This window comes from Arachis ipaensis, chromosome B4, assembly GCF_059453495.1.
Source record: "Arachis ipaensis isolate K30076 ecotype BB chromosome B4, ASM5945349v1, whole genome shotgun sequence".
NCBI classification, from domain to species: domain Eukaryota; kingdom Viridiplantae; phylum Streptophyta; class Magnoliopsida; order Fabales; family Fabaceae; genus Arachis; species Arachis ipaensis.
The window spans coordinates 45,133,345-45,153,300 of record NC_142439.1 but is presented as its reverse complement, the minus strand read 5'-3'; the positions used below and the strand labels follow the sequence as shown (position 1 = coordinate 45,153,300).

The 19,956-nt window shown below is 39.7% G+C and overlaps 1 non-coding gene across 1 annotated transcript; it reads right to left on the bottom strand.

Annotated features, from left to right (window-relative positions):
• Positions 1-14,861: 14,861 nt before the first annotated feature.
• Positions 14,862-14,968, bottom strand: LOC148567394 (small nucleolar RNA R71). The gene has a single exon (XR_015882538.1). It is a non-coding gene; the product is annotated as a small nucleolar RNA R71 (small nucleolar RNA).
• Between the last annotated feature and the right edge of the window lie 4,988 nt (positions 14,969-19,956).

The window sequence follows — 19,956 nt, the reverse complement described above, 5'->3', positions numbered from 1 at the left end:
ACATGCAGCCATGGGAGTACTTCGAGTGCTCAGATGTCGGGAAGCTATTATATTTACTACCTCAGTTAAGGTAGTAGTGAGTTCCAGTATGCCCTTTTGCATCCTCGCTTGCCCTTGAAGAAGAACACGAAGTTTGTCATTTATTGGACGTTGGGGTGGGTATGAGGGTTCATTGGTTGGGAAAGAGGGTTCAAAATAAGAATGTGGTGGTTCTTGGGAGTAATTGGATTGGGATTGTGGTGGATGAGGGTCATACGGTGGTGAATGGTGAAAAGGAACTTGTGAGTGTGGTGGTTCAAAGCTACGTTGAGAGGATGGTCTATAAGCACAGGGTGGGGCTTTTTGGTAATTACAAGGGGGTCCACCATGTCTATCAGCTTGGTATGCATTGTAGAGTGGTCCTTGCCCATGATATCTTGGAGGGTGTTGTTGCCTAAAGGGTTGATCAGGGCCTCTTGGCTCCATCCATCTTTGATTGCTTAGACCTTGATGCATATTCCTGTTGTAGCTTCCACTCCTTTCAACAGATTTAGAACCAAACTCAAAGCGAGAGGGATGAGAATTCATAGTAGCTAATAGAAATAAAAGGGAAAAACAAAAACAAATAAACAAATAAAAGAAAAATATTTACAATAACCAATAATAAAGCACACGTTTCCAGCTCCCCGGCAACGGCGCCATTTTGACGATCCGTTTTTCTATCGGTAAAGAAATATAAAAATTTGATCGCGTTGTAAGTATAGCTTCTAAACCAACAGAAAATCCCTACGTACAAACGTTTTGGTTATCACAAATAACAAACCCCTTTAAAATTGATAACCGAAGTATTTAAACCTCGGGTCGTCTTCTCAAGGAACTGCAGGGAGGTGTTCTTATTATTGGTTGTGAGTTTTGTAAATTGGGGATTTTGAAAGTAAGGAACAAGTAATTTAAATGATAAATAAAATAAATAAATAACTGTAAAATAAACTCTTGGCAAGGTATGAAAATTCGGAAGTCCTATCCTAGTTACTCCTATGAGAATTGAAGTTAATCCCACTTAGTTAACCTTTACGAAAGCAAGAGAAAGTCAAGTGAACTAATTAGTTAGATTCCCAAGTCCTAGCCAACTCCTAAGGAAAGACTAGAGTTAGTGGAATTCCAGTCAATTAGCCGATATAACAATCAATCACGATAAGTTGATAACTCAAGAGCCTCCAGTTAATCAATTAAACCCAAGAATATAAAAAGCTAAATAAGAATCATAAATCTGAAATACCTCAATTGCGTTAATAAGAGAAAATCAATCTAAACATAGAGAGTTCATAAGCCAATTTGGCAACATAAGTAATTAAAGGAAAGCATTAAAGTGTCTGAAAGTACGAGAGAAATATAAAGTAAAGGAAATATTGAACCTGATGAAGAGTTGAAATCCTAAATCCTTTAAGAGGAATCCTAATCCTAAAACCTAAGAGAGAGGAGAGAACCTCTCTCTCTAAAAGCTACATCTAAAGTATGAAAAGTGAATAATTGAAGGCCTCCCTTTGAATGGATGCATTTCCCCGCTTTATAACCTTTAATCTGTGCTTTCTGGACTTGGATCTGGGCCAAAAAGGGTTTCAGAAATCACTGGGAGCATTTTCTACAGTTTCTGGTGCGTGGCGTCTGTCACGCATCCGCGTGGGTCACGCGGTCGCGTCATCTGGGAGTTTTCCTTATCACGCGTTCGCTTCGGTCACACGTATGCATCATCTGCGTTCTGCTCAAGGCGCGCGTCCACGTCAGTCACGCGTTTACGTAGCTGCCTTTTCACGCTAGGCATGCGGCCGCGTCGTCCATGCGTTCGCATCGCTGCCAGTTTCTTCAAAAACTCCATTTTGTGCTTTCCTTCCATTTTTGTATGTTTTCTTTCCATCCTTTAAGTCATTCCTGCATTAAGAGATCTGAAACTACTTAACACACAAATCACGGCATCGAATGGTAATAAAGGGTAATTAAAATTGATAATTTTTTAAGCATAGGAAACATGTTTTTCAAATATATCACAGAATAAGGAAGGGAAAGTAAAACCATGCAACTTACATGAATAAGTGAGTGAAGGGTTGAATAAATCACTTAAATTGAGCACAAAATATATCATAAAGTATGGGTTTATCATACACCTCTAGCCACGCTTTTGCGTGACTCTCTGCTTCTTTCTTCCTTTTCACGAATGCATATATGACGCGTACGCGTCAGCGACGCTTGCGTGTCGCGTGCTTTTTTTTTTATGCAGAATGAAAATGCAAATGCAGATGAATATGCAAGAATCATGAATGAACACTAATAAAAATAAAACAAAATAAAAATAAGCAATCAACAATTTAAAATAAAACTAATCATACCATGGTGGGTTGTCTCCCATCTAGCACTTTTAGTTAGAGTCCTTAAGTTGGACATTTGGTGAGCTCCTTGTCATGGAGACTTGTGCTTGAACTCATCCAGGAATCTCCACCAATGTTTGTAATTCCAATGGCCTCCAGGATCCCAAACTAGGCATAAAGAGCCTTCAAGCAAGTTAAAGCAAGTGACAACGCCCCAAGAGTCTTGATTGTTAGACTGAATTCTGGGGTCCCAAACCTTGCTTTTGCAGCTGTCTTCTTGTTGATCATCATTTTTCCACTTGGGTGGTGAACAGTCGGAATTCTCACGGAGACATCCAAACAATTTCCTAGACCCATTCATTTGAGAATTATACCAACCCTTATACTTCAATTTGGAGCATGCAACCATATTGAATCTTGCATGACAATTCCTAAGACTAACCATCTCCCGCTTGCTCTTATAGCTGCAAAGAGCTCTAAGTTGCCCATCTGTCTTAAGCAAAGCATATTCAAGTGGGCTTGAATGAAGGAATAGACGGTGATGGCTTTGGGGGAGAGGTATCCAACAACCTTGGCAAGGTGATTTCCAGCTCCATTCCCTTTAGCTCTTCCTTGACAACTTCCACCTTCTTGCAAGCTTCTTTAATTTCAACCTCTTCCTCTTGGTAGTCTTCTTCCAATTCGATCTCTTTTAAATTGTTCACCAAGGGCATGGGAGGTTGTGCTTCTTCTTCTTTAATTTCCATGTCAAGTCCAATGGGAGAGGATTCAAATGTAGATAAGAATTCAGCAATGATTGAATCCATCTCTTGATCATCCCCTTCAAAGTCTTCAACCATGATATGCCTTGGAGGTTGTACACCTTCCTTAACATCAATTTCAAACATCTTGGAAGGAGGCTCTAGGACTTGACTTTCCCATAGAGGTTCAGCATTTCCTAAGTCTGCAACAACTTGTTCTTCTTCAATAATTACGGCTTCTTCCAGTTGTTCTAGTACAAAATCAAACTCCTCCTTGATGTCTTCCTCTTCATGACAACTTTCCTCAAGGGTCTCTACTATCTCTACCTTTTGGGTATCCTCTTACTTCTCTTGAAATATGGCTGCGTGAAGCCGATCCATTACGTCTCTAAGACGATCCGTTCTCTCTTGCTCCATGTCAACAGCATAGTTGGTATCATCTTGCTCTTGGATTGGTGGGCATGGATGTTCTCCCATAGAGGGTGGTGGTACACCAGAGCTTGCGGGTTGAGTATTCGAGGTAGAGGATTGGTCCATGCGGGATATAAGAGCCTGAAGAGTAGAGGTGAGACTAGTGATAGAGGCAAGTGTGGTATGAAGCTCTGTTTGCCCTTGGTGAATAACACCAAGGGTGTTGTCATCCAGTGGAGGTTGGGGTGGATAAGGTTTAGGGTCATATGGAGGTGAATGGTTGTGATTGGCTTGTGAGTATGGTGGTTCAAAGCTATGTTGAGGAAGTGGTTCATTAGCATATGATGGAGCTTGCTGGTAACTACAAGGGGGTCCACCATATCTATCATCTTGGTACGCACCTCGGAATAGCTCTTGACCATAGTAATTTGGTGGAGGTTGGTTGTCACGGAAAGGTCCACCATAACTATTGTCTTGGCATGTATTGTAAGATGGTCGTTGTCCATGGTACCTTGGAAGGTGTTGTTGCCGAAAGGGTTGATCAGATCCTCGTGGCTCCTTCCATCTTTGATTCTTCCAACCTTGATGCATGTTCTTGTTATAGCTTCCATTCCTTACAGCAACATTGGAACTAAACTCAAAGCGACGGGGGTGAGAACTCATAGTAGCAATTAAAGACAAAAATTAATAAAAATTAATGAAAATAAACTCCTAAAACTAAAAAAAGTACTAACAAAGAAACGAAAATAAAAACAAATAAATAAGCAAGAGCAAATATTTACAATAACCAATAATAAGGCACACGTTTGCAATTCCCCGGCAACCGCGCCATTTTGACGAATGGATTCCTGCCGGTAAAGAATTTTATAAAAAATAATCACGTTGTAGGTATAGTTTCTAAACCAATAGAGAATCCTTTTGTGCAAAAACTTTTGTTGTCACATGTAACAAAACCCAATAAAATTTATAACCCAAGTATTTAAACCTTGGGTCGTCTCTCAAAGAATTGCAGGGAGGTGTATTTATTATTGGTTATGGGTTTTTGTTTTATGAGAAATTTTAAGAGTTGAATAACAGAAATAAATAATTGTAAATTAACGCAATGAAAATTAAAAGAGATTTATATATTCTAATTAAAAAGCCTTGAATGGAAGAATGATTAATTGGAAGTTCTATCCTTGTTGGAATTCTCTCAAGTGTAGTATAAAGAGGTTGTTGTTTGCACTTAGTTAACCCTTACTAAATAAAGGAAAGTCAAGTGATTGAGCTAACTCTTATTCGCCAATACTAGTCCTCTCCCTTGGGAAGGTCTAGCGTTAGTAAATACAAAATTAGCCAACAACTTCCAATTTAACTATCCACTTGAGCTTTCCAACTCAAGTGTCTCCTCTTAATCTACCCCATATCAAGTTGGGAGTCTACTCTGCCATCTTGCATATCATCTTTGTTGTTGGGAGTTTGGAATAGAATAGAGACATGATAATAAAATTGAAAGCAATTAAATAAATAATAAAATTAAATGAAAAGGTATTAAAATTAAGGATATTAAAGAGTAAGGGACAAGTAAAACAAACTAGAATGATAAAAACTTCAGTGAAGGTAGTAACTCTTGTAATATCCAACTCAACAGCATAAAACTAGGAATCCTAAAATGTTAGAGAAAGGAGAGAGCCTCTCTTTCTAAAAACTACATCTAAAACCTAAAATTTTGTATATGAATGTTGTATGAATTGTTGTTATTGATTGGATGGATTCCCCCACTTTATAGCTTCTAATTTGTGTGTTCTGGGCCGAAAACTGGGTCAAAAACAGCCCAAAAATCGCTCCCAGTGATTTCTGATACGTCCAGGTGGCTACAAAGTCACGCGGAAGTGTCGTCCAAGCGTTAGTGTGGATTGGGTTTTTGCCAGGTCACGCATCCGCGTGATCCATGCGTTCGCGTCGCCTGTCTTCGGGGTTGTGATGACAAGTCATCATATACTAGCTTTTCCAGCAAATTTCACTTGTTTCATTAGTTTTTATGCACTTTCTTACATTGTAAGTTAGTAATTTGGAGTGGAATTGCATGGTTTCTTTGAATCAATCAACCACCCTTTAATTGGCACAAAGTCATGGGGTTTAAGCTTGAATTAATTGGTTTTTAAATAAATTTTAAACCTTGTGAATTTGGTGATACTTTGATTGGTTGTTTTGATTACTTGTAGGTGAAGAAAATGAAGAAAGAAAGAAAGCGTGGCCTAAGGAAAAGGAAAGCGTAGCACACGACAAGGAGCAAGAGCCATAGAGCTCTTGCCAAGAGCTTAGAGCTCTCCACAAGAGCTTTACTTCAAAGGCCAAAGGCCAAGCAAGGGGAGAGCTAGGCTCTCCACAAGAACCGAGCGCTACATATCAAGGAGGGAGCAAGGCAAAATTTTCGAAGCTCAGCTCTCCCCAAGAGCTTTTTTGGGCTTGCCTTAAGGAAATTCAAGGAAAAATAGTTTGCCAATGCACTCCACAAGTTTCAAACTCAAGACCAAGGGGGAGGGGACAGTGCTATCTCACAAGAAAAACAAGCCAAAATTGGCTTGTTTTCACTCCATGGGAATCGAACTAGGGGCCTCAAGGAAGCAAGAGAGAGTGCGCTACTTTGGTGCCAAGAAAAAGAAGCCAAGCAATGCTCTCCCTGGGTGTCGAACATGGAGCTTCATAAGAGACAAAGAGCAAGCTCAGCTCTTGCCAAGAGCTGAGCACTACTTCCCTTGCCACATGAAGCATGTCATGCACGAGTGTGACACGGTCAGGGAGTGTGATGCGAGCAATTTGGCACGGCAGGGAAGGCTTGGTGTGCAACACACAAGCAACACCAAAGCTCAGCTCTCCACATGAACCGAGCTTAATCCTGGGAGCAACACATGGGCTAAAAATTCAATTAAAAATCCAATTCAATTCAATTCTTCACAAAATTTCAGAGCCCATCCAAATTCTAAAATCCAAAAATAGGAAGTGTATAAATAGAAGCTAGTTTGATTTAGAGAGGGGACTTTTGGACTTTTTCACCCTCATTTTATAATTTTCATATTTTTACTTTCTTGTGAATTGTTACTTTGGATATCTGAGAATTGGGAAGGAGAATTGATCTCTTTTCTTCCTTGTTCTTGCTTCTGCACTCTTTACTTCTTTTCATGGATCTTGGGTGGAGAATTGAAGAAATTATGGTTTAATCTCACCTTGAGATCTTTTTGTTTATTTTTCTGCATAATTCTAGAAACTGTGATTTGAATCCAAATTCTATTTACTGCTTTCATCTTCTACTTCTTCTGCAATTTACTCTTTTACTTCTTTTGCAATTGTTCTTGGTTGGATCGAAGAAGGAATTGAGATCTAGACTTGTTCTCTAGTCTCCTCCAACCCTGAGATCTTCAACTTCTCTTGAGCTATTGCAATTGAGCTACATTTCACTTTCAGTTTGGTTCCTCAAGCAATTCTTCCTTTCTTGTTCAAATCTGCTGCATCTCAATTCACCTTCTACTTCTCTGTTAATTGTCATTTACTTCTGCTTTTTACTTTCTGCACTCCCAGCTCCCAATTCCTTTTATAATTCAAGCCATTTGAATTTCTTGCACTTTAAGTTTCAGTTATTTACGTTTCTTGAAATCTAAGTTTCTGCAATTTATATTACTTGCACTTTAAGATTCATCTCTTTTAATTCTTCTACACTTTAAATTCTTATCAATTAACCCTCTCCCTTTAAATTTCATGCAATTTAGCTTCTGTTGGATACAAATCACTCAAATCAACTCTTGTTCGCTTGACTAAATCAACCATCTAACTAAAATTGCTCAATCCTTCAATCCCTGTGGGATCGATCTCACTCATGTGAGTTATTATTACTTTAGGCGACCCGGTCCACTTGCCGTTGAGTTTTGTGTTGGATCGTTCTCCACACATCAAGTTTTTGGCGCCGTTGTCGGGGATTGATTAGATTGACAATGATTAAGGAAGGTGGAGGTCTAGATCAAGCACTTTTTCTTTTCTGTTTCTTTACTTTTTGACTAACACACTAACTGTTTGAATTTTTGCTTAAGCTAATTAAAACTTCACTTTAGCAATAGAGTGATGTTTTCCTGGTTTTTCTGGTTTTGTGTGATTTTTATGATTGGTTTGTATGTCAGGGACAAGGGGAGCTATACCCACCTTCTGTGAACAAGACGAAAGAACCCTCAGGAGATTAAGAAAAGAAGCAAGAGGGAAAAGTGTTGTTGGAGAGGAAAAATCAGAGGAAGAGTTCCAGGAAATGGAGGAACACTCAACAAACCCAACAAATCCAGCAGCAGGAGCAGCCAATAACAACAACAATCCACCACAGAGAAGAGTTTTGGCTTCCTATACATTTGCAAATCCTAGACATTGTGGGAGTGGCATTCTTACCCCAAATATTAATGCAAACAACTTTAAACTGAAGCCACAGCTCATCACCTTGGTTCAAAACAACTGCTCCTATGGAGAAGGACCACTTGAAGATTCAAATCAACACTTATCCACTTTTCTGAGGATTTGTGACACTGTCAAAACCAATGGTGTGCATCCTGACATCTACAAGCTGTTGTTATTTCCATTTTCCCTCAGAGACAAAGCCACTCAATGGTTAGAGTCATTCCCTAGAGATAGCATCAACAATTGGGAGGATCTAGTGAGCAAGTTCCTTGCCAAATTTTACCCACCTTAGAGGATTATTAGGTTGAAGACTGAAGTACAAACATTTACGCAGATGGATACTGAACCTCTCTATGAGGCATGGGAGAGATACAAGGCTCTAATTAGGAAGTGCCCTCTTGAAATGTTCAATAAATGGGACATATTGCAGAATTTTTATGAAGGCTTGACATTGAAAGCTCAAGAGGCACTAGATCACTCAGCATGGAGCTCCTTACAATTGATGAAAACTACAAAGGAGGCCTAAAATCTCATTGACATGGTGGCTAACAACCAATATTTCTTTGCTCACCAAAGGCAACGCCAACCACCACAAAGGAAAGGAGTGATGGAGTTGGAAGGAGTGGACTCAATCCTAGCTCAAAGCAAAATGATGCAGCAGTAAATTCAGCAACAATTTGAGCAAATGGCCAAAAGAATTGATAGCCTCCAAGTTGCAGCAGTAAATACAATCCAGCCATCAACCACATGGGGCCAAGGTAAAGAAGCTTGTGAAGATCAACAGCAAGAACAAGTGAACTACATGCACAATCAAGGCTCTGGACACAATGAGGTTTATGGTGACACTTACAACCCCTCCTGAGAAGAACCACCCCAACCTCAGATGGGGAGACAATCACACTTAGACTCAACAGCCATGGCAAAGGAATTCAACCCAAAACAGTTGGAAAAACACAAACCATAACAACCAGCAGAATAATAACCAAAATACATACAGAAAACCCCAAAACAATTACCCCACCTCCAACCATCATCCATCCAATAACCAAGCCACCAATCAAAACACTTACCATCAACCCTCAATATCTCATAACCAACCAATCTCATAAGACTCTCAGAGGATCACCAATTTGGAGTTCTTGATGGAGAAAATGATGAAGAACAAAGAACTTACAACTAAAAATCAAGAAGCTTCCATGAAAAATATGGAAAGGCAGATTGGATAGCTTTCCAAGCAGATTGCTATTGAGAGACCATCAAGCTCATTGCCAAGCGACACCATCCCTAATCCAAAAGAAGAGTGCAAAGCTATACAGCTAAGGAGTAGGAAGGTCTTGGTGAAAGATGAAGGAGCAACCAAGAAGCCAAAGGAAAATGACAAAAAGCAAGCTGAGAAAGAGGAAGCCAGCAACAAAGAAGTGACAGCAAGCAAGAAAACTTCAGAGAAGCTCAAAGAAAAAGAAGACCAGCCACAAATCCCAAGGAAAGGGAAAGAAGTAATGGAAGAACCAACCAAGGAACAAAGGCAGAGAATGAACTTCACACCTCCACTGCCATACCCCCAAAGGTTCAACAAGGAGACTAAGGACCAACACTTCCCTAAATTTCTTGAAGTCTTTAAGAAATTAGAGATAAACATTCCACTGGCTGAGGCACTAGAGCAGATACCTCTCTATGAAAAGTTCTTGAAAGAGCTTATCAACAAAAAGAGGAGTTGGCAAGAAAAGGAAACAGTGCTTCTCACTGAAGAATATAGTGCTGTGATTCAAGGGGGTATCCCACCAAAGCTCAAAGATCCAGGGAGTTTTGTAGTTTCATGTACCATAGGCAAGATGACCTTAGACAAAGATCTCTGTGACCTTGGTGCTAGTATTAATCTGATACCGTTATCAATGATGAGAAAGCTTGCCATAGAAGAACTCAAACCTACCAGGATGTCTGGTGCGCCGAAATCGTGATCGTTCATTCCTTGGTAACGGCGCTAAAAACTTAATATGCATGTTCATAATCTTAATTCTTCATGTTCTTGCATAACTAACCAGCAAGTGCACTGGGTCGTCCAAGTAATAAACCTTACGTGAGTAAAGGTCGATCCCACGGAGATTGTCGGCTTGAAGCAAGCTATGGTCACCTTGTAAATATCAGTCAGGCAGATTCAAATGGTTATAGAGTTTTAATAATTAAAAGATAAACAAAACGTAAAATAGGATAGAAATACTTATGTAATTCATTAGTGAGAATTTCAGATAAGCGTATAGAGATGCTTTTGTTCCTCCTGAACCTCTACTTTCCTGCTGTCTTTATCCAATCATTCCTACTCCTTTCCATGGCAAGCATTAGGGAGGGCATCACCGTCGTCAATGGCTACATCCCATCCTCACAGTGAAAATGGTCCAAAATGCGCTGTCACTGCACGGCTATTCATCTGTCGGTTCTCGATCATACTGGAATAGGATTCAGTAATCCTTTTGCGTCTGTCACTACGCCCAGCACTCACGAGTTTGAAGCTCGTCACAGCCATCCCTTCCCGGATCCTACTCGGAATACCATAGACAAGGTTTAGACTTTTCGGATCTTAAGAATGACCGCCAATAATTCTAGCCTATACCACGAAGACTCTGATCTCATGGAATGGAAGGCTCGGTTGTCAGGCGAGGCAACCATGCGTCCTGAACCAGGAGGCTAAGAGATATGCACTTAAGCTATTGCAAGTAGAACGGAAGTGGTTGTCAGGCACGCGTTCATAGGTGAGAATGATGATGAGTGTCACGGATCATCACCTTCCTCAGGTTGAAGAACAAGTGTATATCTTAGATAAGAAATAGGCTTGAATTGAATAGAGAAACAATAGTACTTTGCATTAATTTATGAGGAACAGCAGAGCTCCACACCTTAATCTATGGTGTATAGAAACTCTACCGTTGAAAATACATAAGTGATAATAGGATAGACATGGCCAAGTGGCCAGCCTCCCATGGAGGTCTAGAACGTAAAAGTTACATAATGTGTTCCAGAGATGTGAAATAAGTCACTAAAAATATTTTTTATACTAAACTAGTAACCAGGGTTTACAGAAATGAGTAAATGATGCAGAAATCTACTTCCGGGGCCCACTTGGTGTGTGCTTGGGCTGAGTATTGAAGCTTTCACGTGTAGAGGTCTTCCTTGGAGTTGAACGCCAGTTTGTAACCTGTTTTTGGCATTTAACTCTGCTTTGCAACCTGTTTCTGGCGTTTAACTCCAGAATAAGGCAGAGAGCTGGCGTTGAACGCCAGTTTGCGTCGTCTAAACTCGAACAAAGTATGAACTATTATATATTGCTGAAAATCCCTCGATGTCTAATTTCCAACACAATTAAGAGCACACCATTTGGACTTCTGTAGCTCCAGAAAATCCATTTTGAATGCAGGGAGGTCAGAATCCAACAGCATCTGCAGTCCTTCTTCAACCTCTGAATCTGATTTTTGCTCAAGTCCCTCAATTTCAGCCAGAAATTATCTAAAATCACAAAAAAACACAAAAACTCATAGTAAAATCCAGAAATGTGATTTTTATTTAAAAACTAATAAAAATATACTAAAAACTAATCAAATCATACTAAAACCTATGTAAAAATAATGCCAAAAATTGTATAAATTATCCGCTCATCACAACACCAAACTTAAATTGTTGCTTGTCCCCAAGCAACTAAAAATCAAATAGGATAAAAAGAAGAGAATATACTACAAATTCAAAAATATCAATGAAACTTAGCTCTAATCAGATGAGCGGGACTAGTAGCTTTTTGCCTCTTGAATAGTTTTGGCATCTCACCTTATCCTTTGAAGTTCAGAATGATTGGCAACTATAGGAACTTAGAATTTAGATAATGTTATTGATTCTCCTAGTTCAGTATGTTGATTCTTGAATACAGCTACTTTATGAGTCTTGGCCGTGGCCCTAAGCACTTTGTTTTCCAGTATTACCACCGGATACATAAATGCCACAGACAGATAACTGGGTGAACCTTTTCAGATTGTGAATCAGGTTTGCTAGAGTCCCCAATTAGAGGTGTCCAGGGTTCTTAAGCACACCCTTTTTTTGCTTTGGACCTTGACTTTAACCGCTCAGTCTCAAGTTTTCACTTGACACCTTCACGCCACAAGCACATGGTTAGGGACAGCTTGGTTTAGCCGCTTAGGCCATGATTTTATTCCTTTAGGCCCTCCTATCCATTGATGCTCAAAGCCTTGGATCCTTTTTACTACCCTTGCATTTTGGTTTTAAGGGCTATTGGCTTTTTGCTCTTGCCTTTTGGTTTTAAGAGCTTTTGGCTTTTTCTGCTTGCTTTTTCTTTTTCTTTCTTTTTTTTCGCTATTTTTTTCTTTTTTATTTTTTTCTGCAAGCTTTTGTATTCACTGCTTTTTCTTGCTTCAAGAATCAATTTTTATGATTTTTCAGATTATCAATAACATTTCTCCTTTTTCATCATTCTTTCAAGAGCCAACATATTTAACATTCATAAACAACAATATGAAAGACATATGCACTGTTCAAGCATTCATTCAGAAAACAAAAAGTATTGTCACCACATCAAAATAATTAAACTAGTTTCAAGGATGAATTCGAAACCATGTACTTCTTGTTCTTTTGTAATTAAAACAGTTTTCATTTAAGAGAGGTGATGGATTCATAGGACATTCGTAGCTTTAAGACATAGAAACTTAAACACTAATGATCATATAGTAAAGACACAAACATAAATAAAACATAAAGCATAGTAAACAAAAAATAGGAAAATAAGAACAAGGAGATTAAGGAACGGGTCCACCTTAGTGAGGGCGGTGATAAACCACTATTTTATGGTTTATATTGTGTTTAATTGTGTGGTTTTATCATGATCCTTACCCACTTATTCATTAAATTAGCATGAAATTATAATTCCTTCCTGAATTTATAACATGTTTGAAAACTGCTTCCTAGAGACTTTAATTATGTATTTTTAATTCTCTTTTATTCCATTCGATGCCGTGATCTGTGTGTTGAATGTTTCAGACTTTATAGGGCATGAATGAGTTGGAGATTGGAAAGAAAGCTAGCAAAAATGGAAGGAACACAAGAATTTGAGGAGTTAACCAGCGAGAAGTGACGCGGTCGCATGGCTCACGCGACCGTGCGAAGGAGAGCAAATCGCAGTGACGCGACCGCATGACTCACGTAGCTGCGCGGATTGGAAAAGCTCAGGCGACGCGGTAGCGTGGATGACGCGAACGTGTGGCAAGGAAAAGCGCGAATGACGCGTCCGCATGGATGACGCGATCGCGTGACATGTGCGATCTGCATAATCTGCAGACTTCACTGGGGGCGATTTTGGACCTTATTTCGACCCAGTTTTCAGCCCGGAACAGCAGATTAGAGCAAGAGAATATGCAGAAACAAAGGACAGCATTCATTCTACACAGTTGACAGTTTTATATCTAGTTTTTCCTCCTCTAGGTTTTTTTCTCTAGGTTTTTAGAAATTTAATTTTCAATTGATCTTAGCATTGGAACATTGAGAAGAGTTATTTTCCTCATCAAGACTTCGTCATTCTAGTTCGCTCTCTTAACTTGGTTTTATTCTTCCATGTTCTTTGTTTTGTTCAATTTTGTTATTTGAATATTTTCATGATTATTTCATACAAGGATTATTTCTCCCATTTTAATTTATTTTCCATTCCAATAATCATGGCTTCTTTTAATTCCCTTTCATGTGTTATGGATTTATTATTTGCAATGAGTGAGTAGTTCCCTCACTTGATGGGGAGTTGATTGAAGGAAACTCTTGAGTTGGAAGGATTGAAATAAAAATTGTAATTGGATTAACTGTTGGATTGTTATCTAATCACTAACACCAATCCCTTTGAACTAAGTGGGTTGCAACCCGTGAATAGATCTAGCATTCCTTTACCTAGCATTCCTAAACAGAACAACCATTAATTATAAATTAATCTTGAAATCATCCTATCAACAATAGAGATTCCAACTAATCAACTCCCAGTCAAGGCGTTTATTCATATTATTTAAATTTCCTCTTTTTTTTTAATTTTCCCTCTACTTAACTCAATTTCTTGGAACATCTAATTAATAAAATAGCACACTTTTCTGTAACTCGTTGGGAGACGACCTGGGACTCCAACTCCCAGTAATTTTTAGTTTAAACTTTCTGTGACATGTTTCTAAATTGATAGGCAGATTTTCGGTGAGTTAAGAACTATACTTGCAACGTAACTATTTTAATCATTTCTAATTCACTAACTTCTGTGCCTCATCAATTTTTGGCGCCGTTGCCGGGGAGTTGCAATAGAGTGCTAAAGTTATTAATTAGAATTTATTTATTTGCATTTTATTTTATTTTGCTACTATGAGCTGCATGTTTCTTCCGACAAATGACGCGTTCACTTCCTGATCCGCGCTTGCTAATATTCGATCCTGAAATTGAAAGGAGTATTTCACGAATAAGACGAGAACAGCGTCGGTTAGTCCGCTCTGAGGTCAGATCTGAGAGTGAACTTGAGGAAGAAACCAGCCCCCGTTCTACTAATTTGGTTGTTTTACGTGCAGAAGACATGGCAGCTAGGAGAGTTACCATCTAGGAGGAAGGAGCCCCTGATTTTACAATGCAACCGTTTCAAGCGCATCATCCAGCGGTAGCTACAGATTTTAAAATAAAGACCGCACTGCTAAATTTGATGCCCAAGTTTCATGGCCTACCTGCTCAAGAGCCTATCAAGCACTTGAGAGATTTCCAGGCAGCCTGTTCTACTGTCAGGCGTGATGGTACTGATGAAACTTCAATTTTGCTTAACGCTTTCCCGTTTTCTCTCGAGGGAAAAGCAAGAGAGTGGTACTACAATCAACCTCTGGCAAATGTATCCAACTGGGATACACTCAGAAAGGAGTTTTTGGAAAAATTCTTTCCATCTGAAGTTACTGATAAACTGAAGAAGGATATTTCCACAATTGTTCAGGATGACAATGAAACTCTCTTTGAATACTAGGAGCGCTTCAATAATCTTCTGGAAGCATGCCCCCACCACAGGATTGACAAGATAGTGTTACTTAGCTATATCACACAGGGCATGAGGCCCCAAGATAAGACCACATTGGAAAGTGCTAGCAATGGGTCTATGAAGAAGTACAAAACCACCGATGAGGTTTGGCAATTGATCAGTGATTTAGCTGAATCTTCTAGGAACCACAAGCAAAAGCAAGGCCGTTCAAAAGCCGTTGCAGAAGTATCCTCTAATAGAGAGACTGCTGCTCTAGCTAAGAGTATATGCGAGATGACCAACTTGCTGAAGCAGATGCAATTGAATCAACAGCAAGCTCAGCAAGCTCCTCCACCACAGCAAAACCAACAACTAGTCCCGCAAAGAATTTGCAGAATCTGTGCTGATTACAGCCATTACACTGATGAATGCCCGCAGCTCCAACAAGAAGACAACATGGTGGCATCCACTCATAACTTCTATGACCGCCCCAACCAAGGGTACAATCAAAGTGGAAATAATAACCATGGATGGCAGGACAATTCTAACCAGAATTGGAGGGACAACAATAACAGAGGAGGCAGAGATAATCAGGAAAATTAGAGGAGGAATAATAACAACAACAGGCAGCAGAATCAACCTTATAGAGCACCTCACCTGAGGAAAAACCAAGGACCACAAAACAATCAACAGCAGACATCCCAATTTACTCATTCTTCTTTATCTCCTAATGAAGAGCTACTACAATCTTTTGAGCGAAGACAACAGACCATGGAAAATAACATGTATAATATTAACGCCAGTCTGAATGGTCTCACCTCTACTTTGCAAGCTCTTATGTCACAGCTTGGATCAACGCAAAATTCCAGTAACCAACCTTCAAGCTCCACTGGAATCCCCTCTCAACCATTACCCAATCCAAAGGGAGGCATTAATTCCATCACCCTAAGGTCGGGAACCACACTGCAGGAGAGGAGTCAGGAGGAACCAAGCCCACCAGAACACACCTCAGCTGAAGAGGTAGTAGAAATAGAAGATGTTGAAGAGGAAGAGAACATACAGGACATAGCTGAAGAAGAAATAGCTCAACCACAGGAGGAAGCACCAAAAGGCGCAGATACTATAGAAAACACTACTCCCATTCCATTTCCACAACTTGCAAGGAAGCCCAGGAAGCAGCTGGAACCTGACCCCAAAATGGTAGAAATATTCAAAAAGGTTGAGGTAACTGTTCCTCTTTTTGATGTTATTCAGCAGGTACCTAAATATGCAAAGTTTCTAAAAGACTTATGTATCCATAAAGACAAAATTAATGAATTAGAAACTATTCCTTTAGGTAGTTCTATATCTGCTTTAATGGGAGGATTACCTGAAAAATGTATTGATCTAGGTCCTTGTATAGTTAGCTGTACTATTGGTGGTGTAGTAATTTATGATTGCATGTGTGATTTAGGAGCATGTGTCAGTATAATGCCTTTGTCTATATATGATATTTTGAGGCTCCCTCCCTTAAAAAGGTCGGCAGCTCGTTTTGTGTTAGCAGATAAAAGCATTATTACAGTGGCTGGAGTTGCTGAAGATGTTTTGGTGAACATTAAAGGACTTACATTTCCCACTGATTTTTATATCTTGGAGATGCCCCATAATAATTCAGACAAGCCATCATCAATCCTACTTGGAAGACCATTCCTGAAGACATCAAAATTCAAATTGGATGCTTTTTCAGGAACATACTCCTTTGAAATAGATGGTCGCATAGTAATCTTCAATCTGAATAGAGTCATTGACAACCCCCCAGAAGATCGTTCTATCTTTCAGTGTGATGTCATAGACGAAAGTGTAGCTGAAGTTCACAAGGAAGAGTTAGAAGAGAGGCACACTAGACAAGGTCCAAGTGTGGGAACCCTCTTAACTGACAATGAGGGCACTTCGTCATTTTCACAAGCTCCAGATAATCCAGAGCCTGCCCATGATCAAAAGTTAGAATTGAAACCCCTCCCTCCACATCTCAAATATGCCTATCTCGAAGATGAGCAGAGGTTTCCAGTTATCATTGCAAGGGAGCTTACTTCTTAACAAGAAGAGCAGTTACTTGATGTGCTGAGAAAGCATAAGAAGGCAATTGGGTGGAGCTTGGCAGACATAGTAGGCATCAACCCTCAAGTATGTGAGAATAGAATATTCTTAGAAGAGGGAGCAAGACCTGTCCGTCAACCCCAAAGAAGATTGAATCCCACCATCTTGGAAGTTGTCAAAAAGGAAGTGACCAGAATATTGGAAGCAGGTATCATATATCCCATTTCAGACAGTGAATGGGTAAGCCCAGTACAAGTGGTGCCCAAGAAGTCTGGGGTCACTACAGTGAAGAATGAGCATGGAGAGCTCATAGCAACTAGAGTTCAGAATGCTTAGAGAGTCTGCATTGATTACAGGCGTCTCAACCAGGCTACCCGTAAGGATCACTACCCACTTCCATTCATTGATCAAATGCTGGATCGCCTGTCAGGTAAATAACATTATTACTTTTTAGATGTTTACACAGGTTATTTCCAGATCCATATAGCTCCTGAGGATCAGGAAAAGACTACTTTTATATGTCCTTTTGGGACTTATGCTTATAAGAGAATACCCTTTGGCTTGTGCAATGCACCAGCTACTTTCCAAAGGTGCATGATGAGTCTTTTCTCTGATCTTATTAAGGACTGTATGGAAGTTTTTATGGACGATTTTAGCGTTTATGGTGATTCTTTTAGCCTTTGCTTAGATGGATTATCTAGAGTATTAGATAGATGTGTTAATACAAACCTTGTATTAAATTTCGAAAAATGTCACTTTATGGTAAAACAAGGGATTGTATTAGGACATGTGGTATCTAATAATGGCATTACTGTAGACCCAGCAAAGGTGAATGTTATCTTTAGTCTACCTTACCCCTCTTCTGTGAGGGAAGTCCATTCGTTCCTTGGCCATGCAGGTTTTTACAGGAGATTTATTAAGGACTTTAGTAAGGTCGCACTTCCCTTATCCAGATTACTGCAGAAGGATATTGAGTTCGAGTTCAGTGAGGATTGCAAACAAGCGTTTGATAAGCTGAAGACTGCTCTGACTTAAGCTCCAATTGTGAGAGGACCGGACTGCAGCAAGCCATTTGAAATCATGTGCGATGCTTCCAACCGTGCAGTAGGAGCAGCGCTGGCTCAACGTGAAGGTAAGGATCCTTTCGTTATTGCTTATGCGTCTAAGACTTTAGACACTGCCCAGTCCAATTATACTACTACTGAGAAAGAACTTCCTGCTATTGTTTTTGCTCTGGATAAATTCCGTGCTTATTTACTTGGTACTAGAGTAGTAGTGTATTCGGACCATGCAGCTTTAAAGTATCTATTAGCTAAAAAGGAATCCAAACCAAGACTCATACATTGGATACTGCTATTACAAGAATTTGATTTAGAAATAAAGGATAGGAATGGTAATCAGAATTTAGTGGCAGACCACTTGAGTCGCCTGGAGCATATTAAGGATGATTCTACTCCTATAGATGATAATTTTTCTTTTGATAACCTGCAAGCAGTATCTGAGGTAGTCCCTTGGTATGCACCTGTTGCTAATTATTTAGTTAGACGCACATTTCCTCCAAATTTCTCTAAGCATCAAAGAGACAAGCTGAAAAGCGAGTCTAAATATTATATATGGGATGACCCGTATTTATGGAGGTGTAGTGCTGATCAAGTAATTAGACGTTGTGTGCCTCAATCAGAATTCCAATCCATTTTAGAGTCCTGTCACTCATCTGAGAGTGGAGGACATTTTAGTCCTCAAAGGACAGCTAGAAAGATCTTAGACTGTGGATTCTGGTGGCCTACCCTTTTTAGAGACGCTGCTGAGTTTTGTAAATCTTGTCTCCCATGCCAGAAATTTGGTAATATATCTAGGAGGGATGAGATGCCTCAACAAATTATACTTTTCTGTAAAATTTTTTATGTTTGGGGCATTGACTTCATGGGTCCATTTCCAAATTCTAATGGATATTTTTATATATTGTTAGCTGTGGATTATGTTTCCAAATGGGTGGAAGCAATTCCTACCCGCACTGATGATGCTAACACTGTTGTTTCCTTTATGAGAAACCATATTATATGTCGCTTCGGATCACCACGAGCAATCGTGAGCGATCAAGGCACCCATTTTTGTAACAGGAGACTGACGGGATTAATGAAGAAGCATGGGATAATTCATAAAGTTGCAACAGCTTACCATCCCCAAACTAATGGGCAAGCCGAGGTGTCAAACAGAGAAATTAAGCGTATCTTGCAAAAGATAGTAAAGCCTCATAGAAAAGACTGGAGCACCAGGCTACAAGATGCACTCTGGGCATACAGAATAGCATACAAGACACCCATTGGGATGAGTCCTTTCCGCTTGGTTTATGGAAAAGCTTGTCATCTCCCAGTTGAAGTAGAACACAGAGCCTTTTGGGCAGTTAAGGAGTGCAACATGGGAATTGAGAAAGCCGGAGCTGAAAGGAAGTTGCAACTGCAGGAACTGGAGAGCCTTCGCCTAGAAGCTTATGAAAACTCCAGAATATACAATTAAAAGATGAAGGCTGTACATGATCAAAACATCAAGAAGAAAGAGTTCCAACCTGGGGATTTAGTCTTCCTTTACAAATCTCGACTAAGGCTCATGCCAGGCAAGTTGAGATCAAGATGGGAAGGTCCATACAGAGTAGAGAAGGCCGAACCGTACGGAATTTATCACCTAAGCCATCCTTCGAGCTCTGAACTTATTAAGGTTAATGGACAATGCCTGAAGCTATACCATGGCGAGAAGGTACAGAGAAACAAGGAGCTTGAGATCTTCCTCTTGGAAGATCCCCACATAGCAGAAGATTGAGCTAGTGGAGCGTCCAACTTACGGACGTTAAAGCAAAGTCCTAGGTGGGAGACAACCCACCATGGTATGATCGTTTCTTTCTTTATTTTTAGTTTTTTCAATTCAATAACTCTTCTCTTTCTTAGTACTTTCATGCATCTGCATTTAC